This window comes from Rattus rattus, chromosome 10 (assembly GCF_011064425.1).
Source record: "Rattus rattus isolate New Zealand chromosome 10, Rrattus_CSIRO_v1, whole genome shotgun sequence".
Classification (NCBI taxonomy): Eukaryota; Metazoa; Chordata; class Mammalia; order Rodentia; family Muridae; genus Rattus; species Rattus rattus.
This window is the reverse complement of record NC_046163.1, coordinates 44,599,083-44,605,221: the sequence shown is the minus strand read 5'-3', so window position 1 is coordinate 44,605,221 and position 6,139 is coordinate 44,599,083.

Sequence of the window (6,139 nt, the reverse complement as noted above, 5' to 3'; positions counted from 1 at the left end):
ACAGAGGTTCTTGTACTCACAGATAAGGACTAGGAGAACCAGAAATGTTAATCGTGCAGGGTGTTTCCTCAATGGAGGATTAAAAATCAAATACCTGCATTCCGTCCAGAAATCTGAGAGTGGAGTTTGTTAACGACCTGCTGACCTTTTTGCTATTTGTTGAGGCAGACCTCACCCAAATTCCCCAGAATGATTATGCCAGACTCTTCCCTTCCTAGACCACTACTTATCCTTTCGGGAGATATCACATGTACTTTATGGCCTTCTGACCTTTATGTCAGAGGCCATTCTTGGCCTTTAAGCTATAGACCCTGACCTCATGGTCACATGGACTTTGTAAGATTTCTGTGTGGTCACAACTAAGCTTTACTGTGCACCCAGAATTAGGCTGATGGTTGATCCTTTTGCTTAAGTTTCAATACTGCATAGGAAGCACGTTACTTTTTGTATTTCCAGAAAGGAGGTAAATACACATAAAGATGAATAGTCCATCTAGACCACAGTTCTCAGACTTTCTAATGCTGCAACCCTTTAATACAGTTCCTCATGGTGTGGTGACCCCAACCACAACATTATTTTGTTGCTACTTCATAACTGTATTTTGCTTTTGCAATGAATCATAACATTAGTATCTATGTTTTCCAATGGTCTTCAGGGGCTGCGACCCACAGGTTAAGAACAACGAATGCCTGTAAAAAGGCACTTAATATTTTCCCTCCCTCCCCCCCCCTCTCTCCTCTCTCTCTCTCTCTCTCTCTCTCTCTCTCTCTCTCTCTCTCTCTCTCTCTCAATTTTTAATTTATTTTTTGAGACAAAGTCTTTCTATGTAGTTCTGGAACTCACTATGGAGACCATACTGGCCTTCAACTCAGAGAGCCTCCTGCCTCTGTGCTGGATTTAACAATGTGTACTACTTCATGTCCACTCAATACGCTCTTAAAATATATTATTATTTTTAATCTTTCATGCAATGTATTATTATTTCATACAATGTATTTTTAAAAGTTTTTTAAAAAACTTAAACTTATGCATACCTCTGTATGTGTGTGTGTCTGTTTTTGTGCAACATGTGTTGCATGGAGGCCAGAAAAGTGTGTCAGATCCTCTGGAGCTGGACTTTCAGGCAGTTGTGAGCTGGAAACTGAACTTTGGTCATCTAGAAGAGGTAGCAAGCGTTCTTAACCATTGAGCCATCTCTCCAGCCCCATATAATGTACTTTGACCATATTTAACCCACATTCCTCTCCTGTACTTAGTATCTTTTAATTTACTAGAAACATAAACTAGGGGACTGGGGAGATGGCAGAAACATAGGGACCTATGAGTTTGGATTCCTAAAAACCTCATAAAAGTGGCACAAGTCTGTTACCCCAGCACTGGGGATGTGGAGAGTCCTCAAGCTTACTGGCTAGTCGGTCATCTTCAAGTTAACTGCCCAACAATTAAGACTGAGAGTGATCAAGAAAAGATATGTGCTGTCCATGTCTAGCCTCCTCTACACAACACGTACACACCCACACCACACACGAGCACACTGAGACTGCTGTTCTGAAGACTGGGACTTGAGGACTTGACACAGCTTTGTTGTGATTACTAAGGAAAGAAAGCAGATGCATTTTGAGACTGGACAGAGGGAAGTCAAGGCCAAAGCAGAGTTGCTGTGTATCTGAGATAGGCACAAAGGACTCATACAGCCCAGGCCAGCCTCAGACTTCATTTGTAGTAGAGGCTCGCCTTGATCTGATCTTCCTCCTTCCACTTCCCAAACCCTAGGGAGTATAGGAGTGTACTAACACACAGAAAAAATTATTTGCTCACGAGTTTAAAAGGCAGGGATATCTAAGTACCTGGGAGTTTCTCTTATGAATCTTAAGAATAAGATAGACGATTTCCATTTTAGAAGAATCTGCTGTTAAGTTCTGCGACATTAATGATACTGGCAGAGATCTTTACTCTCCATAGACATGCCCACACTGTAGTACTCTCCATAGACACGCCCACACCGTAGTTACAATTTAAGAACTTCACTGGCTGTTTTGGAACTCACTGCAGAGACCTTGAACTCACAGGGTCTACCTTACCCTTCCTCTCAAATGGCCGGTATGGAAGACATATGCCACCACGCCTGGCTCCCTCATTTTAGATGAAGCATTTCATATAGAACTGACACATCGGGATGGTATAACCTATAGACAAGTTGGGTCTGATCCTATGATTTGGAGTGTATGTGGATGGCACCCTGGTAATTCTATCACAGTCAAGTGGAATGTGTGAGCCTGTGGAAATACAACTAGGGATGAGGGCCCCACACGCACCCCACCCCCAAAAACAAGTGAGGATGGGAAGATGTACCAAGCACACTTCCTGGCTAAATCAAAGTGGAACTTTTGATGTTTTGGGAAAACTTAGTAGTACCAAGATGTGAAGATTGTGGGTAAATTAGAACCAATCACAACCATCATTTTCTTAATCATCTCTTGTAGAGTTTCCTACTAGTTTTTAAGTTATGATCAACTTTTCATTAGTAATGTAGTCTTCCTTAAGAGGAGGACAATAGGGTGGTGGTGGGGAGAATAAAAAGAAATGGTGTCACAAAAGCTTGCTTGATCACTATGGTAACTTCTCTTTTGTGTTAATAGTTTTCAGTGTCTATAAACTTCTATGGGTTATTTTCTGTCAATCTCTTCTTGGCCTGTTTACATGGTCTCTCTCTGAACTGTAAACTCCCTCTTTAGAAATCACATTATTAGTCTCTCTTCCTTCCACAGCACCTTCTAGACTTCACGGGTAGACACTACTTGACTAATGAAATAGATGACATCCAAGTCAAACAGGACAGGTCACATTTAGGCTTCTAATTTACCTAAAAGGCTGGCAGAAATATAAACCCCGAACTTGATGACCACTCTCCCCTCAAGTCTATTAGCTGTGATAATAGATGGTTTCTTTCCTTCTAGCTCTGCTATTTCTTCTACTGAAACTCCTACTTCCCACATACCTCTGTTCTCCAAGACGGAGGAAAAGTTGGAGCCTAGATTAGACTAGATCTTTCAGGAATGTAGAGAACAGGAAGGGGGTCTGGTGTTATTATTTTGAAGACAGCAGAAGTGCCATGTCTGTCCATACCTGACCCATCAAATGACAGTTTTGTCAAAAAGCCGTTTTCCAGGCCACACCCTCATCAGAAGTTCATTGTTTCACGTGCACTGACCATGCTTCTGATTGGCTGGAGTCACCTTTCCCCTCCCCCAACACTATGAGTGGCCTACTGCTCTTGGAAGACTGGCTTGGCTCAATCTCAGGTTCTCATGTCTGGACATGTGAGACAGTTGAGGAAGACTGAAATAGCCCCATAGTTTACATATCTCTTTACTTGATCATGGGGAGGGTGACTGAAATTAGGTCACAGTTGATAGGTGACGAACATCAAAAGAAAAGTCTCTTAAGCAAGCACCCAAGTTTAGCCAATACAGTAGTTTCACCACATCATTGGTGTTGTTATGCAAGCTTAGTTAACCACTGATCAACTGTAGTCTGAAAATATGAATGGAAAAGTACAGAAATACTCTTTATTCTGAAATTACAGTACTCAGCAGCATAATTAAGTGTCTCTCTATCCTGTCTTTGACATAAATAATCCTCCTATCCAGCGTATTCACTCTGTATAAATGACTGGCATGGCAGATTTGTCAGCATTTTGCCACAGTGGCACCATCTTATTACTGTTGTCATTAAGAACTGTCATAGATGTGTATAGACGAACAGTATCTCAGCATTTGGTATTATCTATGGTTTTAGGATCTGCTGGTGCTGGTGGATAAACAAGGAGCACTTGTTGGAGTGACCACATTATCAGGGCAATGAATTTTACCAGTTTTAATGAATTTAATACTTGTGAGGTAAAAAGTTGACAAATTATATGTCTGTTTTTTAATAGTTATGTGGGTACTTCTAAATTTAAAGATCAGTTAAAATCTGAGGCCCTATAAGAATTTAAGTTTTCACAATCCAGTGGGACACTGTCAGAGTATGCTTTAAAGGGGCTGTCCTAGTTAGTTTTATGCCGACTTGACACAGGTATTGTCATCAGAGGCGAGAGCCTCAGTTGAGCGAACGCCTCTACTTGGCTGGATGTGGAGTGTAGACGAGCCCGTGAGGCCTTAGTGATTGATGTGGGTGGACTCCGCCTGCTGTGCTGGACCCACCCTTTGACAGGTGGTCCTGAGTTCTCTAGGAAAGCAGGTGAACAAGGAAGGAAGCAGTGCCATGCCTCTTCATCCTCTCCTCTTCCACACTGCTGCTGTTTGAATCCTGACTTCCTTCAATGATGGACTATGACGTGGAATATGGAAGTGCAAAGTCAAATGAACCTTTCTTCCCCAACTTCGCTTTTGGTGACAACGTTTCATGGCAGCACTAGAAACCGTGACTAAGACAGGGCACATATTTAAAACTTAAACAAAAAACTAACTGGTGTATGTGAATACTCTCAAAGTCCATTCTAGTAGTTAAATGTACTGTATTCCAAAATGTAAAAACACACATCTGAAGGGGGAAAAGGTCAATTATGCTTATGTTGCTGAACCCAGTCTCAGGGTGAGTCCGCTGAAACGGATCTTTTGGCTGGTGAATGTCAGAGCTTCTCTTCTTCCCGTTTTGTTACACAAAGAAGCTCTAGCACTGACTTGCTTTAAAGAGCGTCTGAGCGTTGAGGTCAATCTTGGTTAGCATTTAACCTTTCACTATCATTTTTACAACCTAAAAGGAAATCTGCTCGCTCTGGAAAAAACAAGCGGTATCCTGTACCTTCTATCAGTGCTCCCTTGGGGTGGGTGCTAAGCCACAGAAAAACTTAAGGGATATTAAAAACTTCCTGAGTCCATAAAGGGTTCTTGGATCTATTTCTAATGAAACAGCATTTTCTGAACTTTCTTACATTAGGTACGTGGCACGAGCCAGACATGGTGCTAAAATGTCATTTCTGTGATTGTTTATAACAACTCCCTTTTAATCATCATCTTTAACTCTCAGAGGAGGAGAGTCACAGTCAGTGTGGCACGGCTGAGTTAGAATCTCAGTGGCACTAAGAAAGCTTACTCCAAAGCTGTCTACAAGGACTTGGCAGAGAAGCTTGACACACAATTCACATGCTGACTTGTGTTACTGTGGAAGTTACTCTTACGGAGTTCAGCATCTACAATGATAGACGCCTAGGAAGGAAACTCTTGTAAGTCTTTACCAGAGTAGCTGCAAGATGAATCAGTATAGTTTTCGTATGCTTATTTTTTGAGGCAGGGTTTCTACGTGTACCTTTGTTGGCTGTTCTGGAACTCACTCTGTAGAGCAGGATGGCCTCAAACTCAGAGATCGGCCTGCCTCTGAGTGCTGGGATTGAAGGTATCACCACCAAGCTTATTATTTGTTTTTTTGAGACAGTGTTTCATGTAGCTGAGATGAGCCTTGAACTCCCAACCTTCATGCCTCCATCCATCCCAAGTGTGTGAATTACAACTATGTAACATCTTTCCAATGTTGGGATTGCAGCTGTGCAGCACATGTCTGCAGCTAACATATACTAAGTTTTTTCAGTATGTGCCACACTTCATGTTTTTTCTTACTCTTGGAAACACATGTACACATACGGCAAACAGCTAAATATGCCTTATGAAAAGTAGTAATGACTGTTCAGAAGCCTTTCACTTTTGCCCACACCCAATTCTCTAGCCTTTCTTCCTCAAAGACAGATTATAAGGGACGAGTGTTTTGTCTGCACTAAGAGTGTGCAGTGCCCAGAAAGGCTGGAAGGCTCTGGATCCCTGGAACTGGAGCTAGAGATGGCTGTGAGTAGCAATGTGGATGATGGGAACTGAACCCAGGCGCTCTGGAAGAGTGGTGAGCACTCTTACCCGCTGAGCTGTCTCTCTAACCCTGTCATACAGTATAATCTTAAAGGTCCTTTGCTTGTGTTACAATGCGTTTCTCATGCACAAGTCTTGGATTCAAACTACTGAAAAGGTCTCTCATTTCTTCAAATATTGAAATACTTTGCTTTGCTGACTCATATGGTACTAATGAAGACTTGTTTTACTGATAGTTTTAGTTCAGTACTTCAAAATTAAGGCCAAGTCAATAGAATGGT